This window comes from Momordica charantia (genome assembly GCF_013281855.1).
Source record: "Momordica charantia cultivar OHB3-1 chromosome 11 unlocalized genomic scaffold, Mcharantia_2.0 BLBB01000011.1, whole genome shotgun sequence".
NCBI lineage: Eukaryota > Viridiplantae > Streptophyta > Magnoliopsida > Cucurbitales > Cucurbitaceae > Momordica > Momordica charantia.
The window spans coordinates 7,088,785-7,102,991 of NW_028275159.1; positions in this window are offsets into that span (position 1 = coordinate 7,088,785).

Below are 14,207 nucleotides of genomic sequence, written 5' to 3' on the forward strand. Positions count from 1 at the left end.
TGAACCATTGTGACTCTTATTCTCTAACATATTTTAAATAATAATAAAAAAAAAATTGGACGAACATAGTAACACTTAGCATGAAAACTCGAAGGTTAACATATTAATTTTTCTATTTACATGGGTGGTTAATCTAATGAAATTAAAATTTTAAAGTTATTTTAAGATATATGTTTGTTTGGTATTAATTATTAAAGTTCTCAATTTGTGGTCAACGTAAGATAAAAGAAGGAAAAAAAAACTAATATAACTAGTTCGTCATATATATATATATATATTATTAAAAAGCCAAATGTTGTGAATTTAAACAATGGCTATTTTTGTAATATATAAGATATAATTAACATTAATGGATTTTTATTTTAAAAAATACAATAGCTAGCATCTTTAATTTAGGTGGAGATAGATATTCGAACCTTCAATTTTTTAGCCGATAATATATATACATATACCGATCAAACTATGTTTAGGTTGATGAATAGTAAAAATGAGTTAGAAATTAGAATAAGTTTTGCAATATTAATGATAGTAAATAAATGATTTTTAATATTATGGAGAAATAAATATATGAGCATTCTTTTTTGGTAGAATTAAATTAGAACTCATCAAGTGATCATTTCTTGCAACATTTTTTTTTCTTTTTTAATATAATGCATCTACTTCTCATGATAATGTATTGAATTATTTATAAGGTATGTTCCCAAGCTATACACATTTGAAGCCACATGTTTGATATCCATTATTATATATATACTATACTCTTAAAACAAGAGAGAGAAATTTTGGCTATGAATTATTTACAAATAATTAGAGCTTTTGTATCAAAATTTCATTCTCTCTACCATATATGTATATCATTTTGCCTGCCTTGTGCCCTTTTATCACAAAAGACACCCTCTTTAATGGACAAAGTCCTCAACTTTAGGGCTATTGAGAAGAAAAAGTTTAAATCATATTTCTCTTTTTCCAATTTCATACCTATTTTGTTTTGTGTCTTTTATATTTTAAAATTATTTCTTTTAGTTATTGAAGTTTATGTAAAAGTTTGTTTTAGGTATAATTTAATTTTTGTATTGCATTAATTAATAGAAAATTTGTGTGAGATAGTGTGACTCGTGAGACTATTGTTTCGTATATACATTGTTTACTATTGCTTTCGTTTTTCCTAAAAATTTATTATTTATATATATAGTTAGTTTTTTTTAGTAAAAACATGTGGAGGTGGGATTCGAATCCACAATTTGGATATATGCATTAACCCGCTAAGCTATGTTTATGTTAAAATATAATCAAGTTGGACGCATCAAATTTAACTTAATTCCATTTATTTTAATTTTAAGTTTGGAATAATTGGTTTCATTTGCTTCTAAAGTTCATTTCATTCGTCCTTTTTAATACAACAAATTGGGAATATAAGGTTCAAACCTTCAACCTCAAATATAGAGGTAAAATGCCAATTACAATGAACTATGCTTATGTTGGCATTCATTTCATTGGTTGAGGTACGTTCTAGAGACTTGGGATATAGTTTTGAGGTTTTTTAGTTGGACAACAACCTTCTTTTTTACTTTTCTTTTATATATGGGAATTGAATCCAAAAGCAAGACCAGGTCAATAAAGTGTATGATTTGTTCGACGGACATCTTGAAATTTAGGCGAAATAAAGCTTGTCAAGATATAAGACCATATATTAGGCAGATTATGGATGAGTTAAGACATCGAGTACAGTCTTAGTTATCTCCAAAAGTCAAAACTTCCACGGAATAGAAGCAAAATAAAAGAAAATTCTCATTGAATCGAAAGAATTAATTTTTCACGAATTAGTAATCCCTTGTTCTAAACTACTTTTTTTTTCTTTTTTTGTCAATTGAATTGAACATATTAATTTTTTTTCATATTGAAATGAATCCTAATTGAAAAAAAAATCTCGTATGATATTAAATTTTAAGTGAGTGGACATTCTAATTTAAACCTTTTTTTTTATAAATTGTTGGCTACTTTAATTCAATGGACCAACCTATGGTAGTTTTTATGTTAGATAAAATTCAATTTTAAAATCAATATTTTATGTTGGACACTAATTAACTTTTATAAATCATAAATTAAACACAAGTTAAATAGAAATTTAAATTTTTGTACGATGATATATTTATATATTTCATAAATCTAGACTTCTTATCTTAGATTTTGTTAGACTTATTCATACTATGCTCCAAATATCTCTTATGTGATTATTATTAGGTTAATTAGTTTTGGATAATTTTCTTTTGTTATTGTAAAAAGATGATTTTGTAATTTACAATTTTAATTATTTTAATCTTGATTGCGGGAGGATCAAAACTTGACAATGTCCTACCAACTAATGTTGTCTAAAAAAACAAAAAATTTTCTCAGAGGATTTTCTATTTGATTTTCCGAGAAAAGAAAAAAGTTAGAATTTCCATGCAACTACATATAGAACCAAACAAAAGGGACAGTTTTTGGGTTTCAATTTTTGTCCTCAATGGCTCTCATTTTAATCAACTTCACACAGAATCATGGCTGTAACTTCACTCCTAATCTTAATTAATACTTAATTACTAAATTAATTAATTCTGTGTTTCGCTGATTTGCATGAACAAATGGTATCGATTTACTCGAATCTCAATTTTTTAAAATGTGACTAACCCACCAATCATGTTGTTGTGGAGTATAAAAAAAATGAATAATTTTCATAAAAATATCAAACTATAATAATATAAATGTCGAGACGGTACATAGCGTGAGGTTTAATTTTTTTTAGTACAACAAATAAGAGTAAAGATTCGAATTCATGACATTTTAATTTGAGATTGATGTTTTAACTAATTGAATTATATTTAGATTCACGGACTTTATATTTAGAGAATATTGCCATGTAAAAATAATTACAAAAATCATTCTCACCCGTCTAAACAAATAGTCTTGACTCGAGTGTAAATCTAAAGATGAACTACTCAATTGAGTAAAACTAATTATTAAAGTTTATAAAAGTTTGATTTGATGGAAGAAAAAACTTATAACTAAATTTGCCTAGGGTTCTATATATAGCACTAAAAATGTAGGTCGAAGATTAAAATTACCTTTTGACCAGTAAAAAAAATTACTAAATTTTTTTACTAATTGAGTTGTATTTAGATTTAAGAAAGTTTACTTGATCATTTATTTTTTTAAAAAATGAGATAATTTAGTCCAAATTATGAGAAGTTATGATTCAATTAGTTTTATTAAGATTTTCCTTCAAAATAGGATAGATTTAGTCCAAATCATGAGAGGTTATGACTCAATTAGTTTTATTAAGATTTTCATTCAAAATAAAAAAAAAAGGTTTAAATTTAGGGACGAAATTGAAAATTTTTAAAACTTAACAACTAAAAAAATGCGACATTCAAGGTATATGAACTAAATTTTTCTATTTACATTTATGTGAATAAATAAAAGAAGAAAGAATTTATTATACATTAAGTCGCCATTAAATAATAGAATTAAATTCCCCTAATAAGTACTCATAAATTAATACGAAATCAATTATAAAGTTTGAAGTTTGATTTTGGAAAATTCCCAGTTAAAATCTATAAGTCAAACCCCATAAAATTAAAATGTACCGAAAATAATTTTCTAAAAAAAAAAAGAGAGAGAATAGGTTAATTAAAGAGAGACATTAAATTAAGGGAAGGTTCGTGGAATGGCACCACAATGCAATAATGTAATCTCATCGGTTAGTGTATAATTAAATTAATTAATCCATGTGCTTTCCACACAACCAAATACAAAGTCTCAACATTTATTTATTTATTTTAATAAAAAAATACATTTATTTATTTTTGTAACCTCCCTATTCCCAATCCTTTATTCCTCTGGCCCTTTACTCCTTGTTATTTTATTCTTTGTAACCTAAAGTTTTTTTTTAATTTAATTACCTAAAAAAATAGGGTTTTTTTAATTAAAATTTGATATTTACTTTAACATTTTTCTTTCTTTTTTTTTATTCAATAATAACGAGTGGGAAATCCAAACATCCATACTTTTTTCGTAAATTAAATCATTGGATATTTGGATGGTTATAAGTGTCTTATTTATTAAACTATGTTTGGATTGACTATATATGTACATTGCGTGTGTATGATATCTCTGTACAAGTTTCTTTTTTAAATTTGAAAATATTTGAAATATTACCAAAAGATCGCCCAACTATTTCTCAAAAAAGAAAAAAAAAAGGCTCAATTGCACCTTTTGCATGGTGTTTGTCGTTAGAATTGAAAGTAATTTTATGGTTGGGCTAATTTTAAAAATAGAATTTTTTTATATAGCATATTTTTATAAATAAAAGTAATTTGTAAATATAATTTTTTTTAATAAAAAGGTTCATTATTACTTAATTGGAAATTTGGGACTGATAATATAAATTCAATATATTTGAACATTTATTGAAATAATCCTTATACATAACTGAGGGTTGAATTAAATATTGGTTAAGATCATAATATAGTACATGTTATATTTTACTTTTCAATAAAACCATTATTTTTTAAGTTTCTATATTTTGTTTCAATACTTAACCTTTAATTATTGCAGTAAGATTTCACGAGTATTTTTAAAATGTGAAAAATAAAATGTAAAATGGTTAGAAAATAAATTTATTCTTAATAAAATATTAAACAAAATCATTATATATATATATATGTGAGATCGGCACAAAGGAGTCAAATACTTTTTCTATTCCTTTATTCTTTTCCAGAGACCTTGTTTGTAAAGTAAATCGTGGCAAGGCCAATCAATCAATAGATTCCTTTTCAGAAGCGATTCATTCTTTCCAAACACAGCATACAACTCTCCATCGTATTGTAGTGTGCTTGTTCCTCTTCTCTTCCTTACCATTGCAAGTTTTTGTAAAATGCATATCTTGTTGAATCAGTCTTTATCGACACACCACGTATAAAATGAGAATCTAAAGTATCTGGTTGGCAGATGCCCCTTTCTTAATTATTAGGTTATTAGTTTTGGAACCCTATACAAGAAGTTGCTCGCTGCTCATCCCTATTCTAAAGAGACATATGCACTCTACTCGTTACCGCTAAACGATTTTAGAGAAAGAATTAGACAAAAAATTAGGATATATTCCAGAAAACAAAACTTCCATCAAAGAGAAGCAAATGAAATACTATCATACAAATTTTCGTAGAATTAAATCCAGGTATATTTAAGAGAAACAACTTATTCCAGCTCGATACCGTTAAGAATTCTTTTGACTATGGAATAGTAACAATTTCATCTTCAACCTATTTTCGCCATATGTACATGTATGTATACATCCATGCAATTTGATGTGAGGTTGACATTAATATGTTATTTTTAATAATAATTGAAGATGAAGAGATGTAGTCAACATGTAACATGCTAAGATTGTGGATTTTTTTGTTTCAACTCCCATCATCCCATATGAGAAATAGGGTTTAATAATTATTAAAAATATCTTATATTATTGTAATGATAGCACCATGTTAAATTACTTAATATAAATTTATATAATAAAGATTTGACACATATGTATTGATGTTTAAATTGATTATTGAAAATAGTTGAATTTTTATCTCTATATACACACACCATGAGATGGTGTAATAATAATCAATTTTTTGGAGCATTGAAAGTTTTGAAGGTAAATGTAGCTTATTTACACTTATTTTTATATCCTTTCAATTTTTTTTTATGTAAAAATATATTTTGACCTTTGTATGAAATTTGTACAGTTAGGTTGTATTATATCTAATTTGGTTACCTAATATAAAAATGAATTCTCTCAATTTATGTTAAATACAACATAAAAATTTATTACCAAGATCCAAACAATTTTTTATAGAAAATTAAAAATAGAAAAGTATTTTTAAATGTGAGGAAATTAGTAACAAAATAAAACATATACAAATTTTGAGGGTAAATTAGTATTGAAATTACCATTTGGCATAACCCAAATGACTTCAAATCAATCATGTTTTTTTTTAAGAGATTAAGTCAAAGTTTGATTGAATAATACACCAAATCTTTGGATAATCTGTCTGCCTTTTTCCAAAATTCAATCATTTCTTTAAGCTTTGACCACAATTTCATTAAAGTTAATTAAATAGTTCCTTTCTTACCATTTTAGGTTTCATTTCCCAATTTATTTTCTTTATTCATTTTTTTAAAATAGTATTTGCATTTGAATTAATTGGCCATAGAACAAAAAATTAACAATTTTGTAATTTTATAGGGGTAATTATATTTTAATCAAATCTTATATGTTTATCCTTAATTTAATCACACATTTTGTGCATGTGTGTTCATTTCAGTTCTTGCTATTTAAATTTTATATGACATATCATGAACTTACAATATGAACGTAACTCAACGGATATTTCATGCATATATATTTTATATTTATTGATTTTTTTAGTACAACATGTGAATGTGAGAATTCGAACTCACGACTTTTTGATTAAACATAGATATCTTAACTAGTTGAACTAGGCTTAAGTTGGTGTTTTTTCTTACTTTCCTAAACATATCCAAATAGAGAATATACGAAAATTAAAACTTGAGCGAGACAAATTATTTATTCTGAAAATTGAATGGACCTTCAAATATGGCTAGATGTATATGTCAATTGTGTTGTACATATTATTGTGATGAATGGTTGCAAATAATGTCACTATTGAACTGTTTAAAACCATTATATTATGATAATCTATTGCTACACTACATTATAAAACCTAACTTCCCAATAAATATTTCCAAACCCACTAATGAAAATTATTATTGTTGGTACAGTAAAGTGTGATCCTAAAGTCCATTTTATCTTCTTCTTTAGGTTTTTAAGAATAGTTCATATACAAATCACGTCAATGATGATCGTGATGATTGAAGCAAAAATAACATGACCGAAAATGAACTCACAAATAGTCATAGACCTAATCGAACCAACTCGAAATGAACAAAGGAGTATTACTATTAGATTTATGATAAAAGGAAATGGCTGTTTGTGGGAATCCAAAGGGAAAATGAAAAGGGAATTGATGAGGAGAAAAATGGGATTTAGGTTTTGGATTCCAATAATGGAAGATCACATGTAATTGCACAAGTTTTGTTATGGGAAGTGATAGTCACAAGGAGAGAGGTGGGAAACAAATTGCATGTGGTTTTACATGGATTTAGAAACCAAGGACCCTCTTTTGAAAAAAGCACTTTTGGAATATATTATCAATTAATAAGCACCACCATAGTTGTTCAAACCTTCAACTTTCCATTATGATAGAGATAGAGAGATTTTTTTTTTCTTTTTTTTGAGAGGTTATTTTGGGAATTGAGTTTAATGAACATGTGTTGTGCTTTTTGAAGCAAAAACTAGCGAGAGAGTAATGTTTGGATGATCGGGTTTATTAATTTTTGGCTCTAATACAATATAATTAATATTCATTGGGTTCCATCTCAAAATCAATTGATAATGATAGGAGTAACTTGTATCTATTATAAACCATTGTTAAGTCCCTTTTATATGGAAAACTAGTGAAAGTATATTTGAGATGACTCTCGTTTAGATGTTCATTTTTCTTATATTTTTGTTGAAATATGGATAGGTTATTTTGCTAATTCAATTATTTTTGTTCATCTTGATAATTAGTTTAGTAGGTGGCTATGTAAAGTTTTTATAAAAAGTTGATTGTCAAAATTTCTTAAACCAATACATTAGTTTCGACCGAAAACTAATTAGTTGAATCAATCCAATTACACTCATGACTTTTAATGTAGCTCTATCAAAACAATTATCATAAATAAAATTAAAGTACCTTTTCCAGACAATACTCCTATTAAGGATCTATATTAACCTTACAAAGGTTTATAATATATCTAGACTACTCCGTCAATAATATCTTAACCTACTAATTAGATTTGTTCTCTTCTCTAAAAAACAAACCATCAATATACTTGTACAAATGAAAAAAGGAAAAAAGACTAATGAACAATGTCTATCCATTTTTAATTTTGATCATACAGTCAAAAAAAAAAAACAAAAAAAGAAGAAGAAGAAACTTTTTACAATTATAATGGTCCCCTTTTCTCTTTTTAATTTCTTTTGGGTGACATTAGCTCTGACCTGCCATGTGGGTGTGACATGAACAAGAGGGTACCAACCCTTTAATTTTTAAGGATGACATTGCTGACCCTTCAATCATGAGGGTCAGAAAACACAGCTTCTCTTTTCCAAGATAGATAGAAAGAGAGAGGGGTTTACTTAATTTATTAGTCTCACTCTCACTGGTGATATTACCTTACTAGATTTCTTTAGAATGATGTAACTAATATAAAACAACATGGATTGAGCTGGACGACTTGATCCATGTGGACTTGATAGAGCCAATTCGCATGAACTAACCCAATGAAACTCTCTATAAATAAAAGGGAGGTCGGGAGTGCGAACTATTCGCTATCTCAACTGAACTCTTTGTCTGATTAGACTTTGAAATGTGTGTAGATTTTTTTGTGTAGTCAGATGTTCGTTGGGGTATTCTACATTGGAACTATCGAAATCCCACATCAATACACCTTTTTAACCTAGTGTAAGAGTGCAAGGTTTTACTATCCAAAAACCCAAAATTTTGGGGGTAAGAAAATAAAAGAACAGAATAGGTCGAACTCGATAGAGCCGATTCACGTGAACTAAACCAATAAAACTCTCTCTATAAATAAAAGAGAGGTTGGGAGCGCGAGGTATTCGTTATCTCAACTAAATTCTTTGTCCATTAGAGCATTCGACATCAGAGCTATCCATATCTCACATCAACACTTTTTTTAGTACAACATGTAGGGATGAGAGATCGAACTCGCAACCTCTTGATTGGAGATATATATCAATTACTGCTGAACTATGTTCGCTTTGACCCACATCAACACTTTTTAACCTAGTGTAAGAGTGTAAGGCTTTAGGATCCAAAATCCAAAATTTTGGGGGTAAGAAAATGAAGGAACATTACTCTTTGGTGAGTGATGATCAGAAGAAGATGATGATGATTGATGATACTGTCAAAGTTGTTTGGAGGGTGAGAAAATTTTGTCATGGAGCTTAAATGGAAGGGGAGGAGCTAGGCACGTGATGGACCATGTGACCCCCAATAAAATAATTTGATGGGCAAGTGTTGAATCCTTTTCTGCAGCTTTGTTTATGGCTAAAATAGCCAACCTAAAAACTTGAAATTTTTCATCATATCTTCATCATCCTTATCTCAAGAACAGGGTTTGTTTTTGTTTTTTGTTTTGTTTTTGCTTATCCATTGCTGTGTCCTGAGGCCAAAGGCTGTGTTTTTGCTGCAAGTCAGCCAACCCCAAGCTGTTGACTGGCAGATAGATAAAGACATCTTTCAAATCATGTTATGTTTTTTCTCTTCCTTTTGGATTTTTTTTTTCCTTTCTTTCTTGCCAAACAACTCTCTAGCTAGTAGCTAGTAGGATGTTGGAATTCTACACCTTTGTTTGAAGATTGATTAAAATTTGAATGAAGATCAGAAGATTGTGTGTGTTAGTTTGGATGATTGTTTTTCAAGAGATGTGTGTTCTCTATTTGTGTTGTTTTGTTCTCATTAATAACATAACTTTAAGTTGTTTTTCTTTCTAAAACTTCACATAAGAATGTGAATAAGGGATTGAAGATTGTTTTCCCAATAGTTAGAAATATATACAAGTGAAATTTTATATATTTGAGTGAGTTTTTGAAACAAATCTAACGTAAAGTAAAAAGATTTGCAAATATGATACGATTTTCGAAGAGTGTCTATCATCATATCTCAATCCCGCACATCTACCAGTGTAAGTATTTGATAGATATTTGGTACGCATCTATTAATTATAGTTTAACTCCTTACTACACTCTTCTTTTTTTGAATGTATTTTCTCTCGTTTAATTTAATTAATTCTTATAAGACAACAAGAATTGTTTCTTTCTCTTGAAATTTATTCACCTATGCAAATAGTAATTTTAAGGTTAAATTATAAGTTTTGTCCTTAAACTCGTTAAAGTTGTGTTTATTTAGTCATGGTACTTCAAAAAGTTACTAATAGATTAATATCTTTTTAATGTGGGATCTTTAAAATGCTCTATCAAATGATGTCTCTTTTTTGGTTCGCCAATCTTGACTAGATTCCAATAGACAGATGCTTCTTTGAGCTTTTGAGCTTTAATACCGTATCAATATTTATGCGATTCCATCTTAAAACCAATTGACAATATAAGAAAGAGTAGTCCACTTATATTATAAATAACCCACGTCATATCTCTTATCTTTTCAATGTAGGATCCTTAACATCGGAGACCTACTTAATATTACCTAATGATTAACTAGTGAGATAATTTTTTATATTTTTAGAGTATAAATACACTGGTAAACTTTGACCAACCTTTATAATCCAATCTATCACACAATAATTTCATTTTGTTAATTAGTTCTATGATATAAATCTTGTGCTCTACAACTTAACCCTAGCTAGCATAGATTTGAATTATACATATGATCTTATCTTTATCTTATCTCTAAATCTCACCAAAACAAATTAAACTAGAATCCAAACCAATGAAGTGATGATATTAATTATTTTGGTAGAAATGAATTAAAAAATCCATGTGAGCGACATGAAAGATGGTGCAAGTTAGAATGTTTTCCATGTGAGGATTCCCAAATTGTAAGAGTACGGATTACTATAAAACTAAAGCTATAATATTTCAGACAATAATCATGGACTGTCTGACCCATCTCAATAAAAAGAAGATGGAGAGAATAATAATAATAATAATAATAATAATAATAATAATAATAATAATAATAATAATGAGTAGAAGAGAGAGAAGATCAAGTTCGATGGATTCCTGTGTTTCACCAAAAAGGCAACATTACAAAGCCCGACCGCCAATGTTACAGGTTTGAATGTTCCATTGCACTTCCACATGTAATCAAGATTAAAAGATCATTTGGTTAAATTGTGATTAAGTTCCTCAACTTTTAGTTAGTTATGTAATCAAGATTAAAGATTTGGTTAAATTGTGATTAAGTTCCTCCACTTTTAGTTAGTTAGTTGTATCTAATAGCTACGTCATTGAAGTTTAAGAGTGTCTAATAGATATTTGAATTTTTAATTTTGTGTTAGTTATGGGTTCCTAACATATCCGATGTTTTTGAAAATTATATTCATGGACCAACTCGACAATAAAAGTAAATTTTGTATCTAGTAATAAGACTATGATTGACCTTTTAGTTTTGTGTTTAATAGATTTATAAACTTTAGAAAATGTCTAATAAATCAAGGATTTATAATGGACTCAAAATTGAAAGTTAGAGATCTATTACACGTTATTTTAAGCTATATGTTCTATAACACGTAAAATTGAAAAGAAATTGTTAGACATATATATGTCAAAGACTAAACTTCAAAGTGGGTAAAAAGTTTAATTTTTCGAAAAAGGGAGACTTTTCCGGACGTTTTATGAAAAACGTTGAGAAAGGGTTCACTTTTTCCGTAAATTTTAAATGCATTAGGAGAAGTGATTCCTTAACTTCTTATTATCAATATTCATGTGGTTTCATCTCAAAACCAATTGGGGATGAGAGGAGTAGTCCATCTCTAGCTATTATAAATCTTTTTCAGGTCTCTTATCTTTTTAACGTGAGATCCTTAACATACTCTCTCAAGATCATGACTCTTTTCACTCATAGATCTTGGCCGGATCTCATTTTGGATCAAATGCATGTTTGAGCGTTTTGAGTCTTAATACCATATCAAGGAGGATCAATAAATTACCACTCAACTCAAAAGTTTAAGCTAATAGGTTAGATATGTTTTCCAATCTAGCTTTTTTTTAGTACAACATGTTGGGAGAGGATTCGAACTCACAACCTCTAGATTTGAGGTATAACATATTTTGCAATCTAACTTACCTAAACACAACCCTATTAATTTGGACATAAATTTTGTAACGTTATCTATATTTATTATTGTTAGATAAGTAGTATGATACCACTTACTTTTAAACTTAAGTCCACGTAATTTTGCTATAGGTTTCATCCAAAACCTGACGTTGCAGATACACAATAAAATGTGCATCCTCTCTCTCCTTTTCGTAGCCCCACATCCATACAAGGAATTTAGGGTTTTATTGATATCCTACCATCCCTAAAGATCAATGTATGGTTTTTAATCTTTGGAAATTCTAAAAATTCTAAAATGGGTGAATATGGGACAAAGTTTTGATGTGTTTTGTGTTAAAAAAAAAAAAAAAAAAAAACAGTTTGAGCAGAAGTGAAGCATAAACTAGATTGGATTATGGACACTAATCTATGTGACATTTTCTTGTCTGCCCAAAGTGGGTACCTAGGATTCCATTTTGTTGAGAGAGATGGGATTTTTGATATTTCAGTTTGTGTTGTCATGGCATGCCATGGCTGCCTGTTGCTTTGTCCATAACCTCCCATTCTTAACTGAATTCTATTCACCAAACACAATCTCATTTCTTTGCATTAATACTCCCTAACCTTTCCTTTCCTTTTGTTTTCTCAACTCAAATCTCAATCCAACAACAACAAAATGTGGCCTTTTTGACAGAGAGTATAGAGAATAGAGAGACCTGATCCGTTAAACAATAACCCACCAAAAAATACTTTGTTCGATCCTTATCAATGAAGACTAAATCTTATCCTCGTTATCATTGAAAAATTGATATATTTCAATTGTCATTTAATAGCCATCAAGAATTAGTCATGGAAGTTAGAAAAAAATACAGACCCCACCTCTCTCTCTAATTATTGAGAAAACTAAGCTGCAATGGCACGTGATGCCCACTTGGTGAGAGAAGAAAATGTATTGGTGACCTTTTTTTTTTTTTGGAGTTTCACTTTGAGAATCCAGTCCAAAAATAATAATAATTAATATTGGTGGGCTTTGTAAGTTTTGAAGAGGGAATGAATGAATTGAGTGAGAGTTTTCTTTCTTTTATTTGAAACACTTTTGTAAATATTGGAAACCCCAACCACCGACCATGTATTGAAATGCTGAAAGGACAACGTTATTCGAAATTTTACATCTCTTTGATTAATTTAAGATTGATGTAAAAGAAACTGTCGGTTGTTTTTATTAAAAAAAATAATAATAATAAAAAGAAGAAAATTTTATTTTGTTTCACACCACCACACTTCTTAGCTTTGACCCTTTTCAAAATGAGGTTTGTCCTTCCTAATTTTGTTTGGCCTCGTCACATGATAAATAAATACTTATAGTATAACGATGTAGGTATAGTTAAAGGTATAGTTAAGAAATTATTAAATCTACTCCTTACGTTGAAGTTTGGTGTGGTATGTTGTCGTTGGTTTCATTAATATAGTAGGTTTTTTGAAGGATGAATCATTGATTTTTGTCGTTAATTATGTTTCTAACTCTATAATATTTGTCAAATCTGAGCATAACGCTCCGCTAATTAAGGTATATATTATCGACCAAAAAGTCGGAAGTTCGAATTTCCACACCCACATGTTGCTGAGTACTTTGGTAGATGTTCACTTATGGTTTTGATAAATATGATTAGTTTATGTATAATATGAGATTAATTGAGAAGTCACGTCTACTATGTTTGATTTGTAGGTTTATGAATTGAAAAAATTGGTATGTAGCCTAAGAAAAGGATTTTAGAAATTAAAGTTTAATATAGCCTTTGAAATTAGCAATTTCGTCACCTAGTAGCTAATTTGAGTATAACTTAGTCAACAAAGTCCTCATTATCATCTTTAAGGGTCATTAGTTTGATCTCTCGTCCCGAAAATTACTAAACTCTCTTACCTGTAAATAAACACATCACACATGACACATATGCTAGACGAAAAATCTTGGCTTTTACGACTCTAAATAGCTATCCAATTCAACTTGATTGTGATTCTAATACCCCTTAAGAATCCACATGCATAAATTAAATCCTATCATGAACTTCGGCTATTAAGAAAAAGTTATAAATAACCTCAACTAAATACCCAACTAAATAACAAACTTAATTAGTTAAACATCAATTAAAGGGCTTTTCCCACTCACTTCACATAGTCAATAAATCAACTTGAAATTAAAGTGGGTGATTAGAATAATATATTATGAGAGCAAATGAAAATTGTTTTGAAGGAATCATTTTG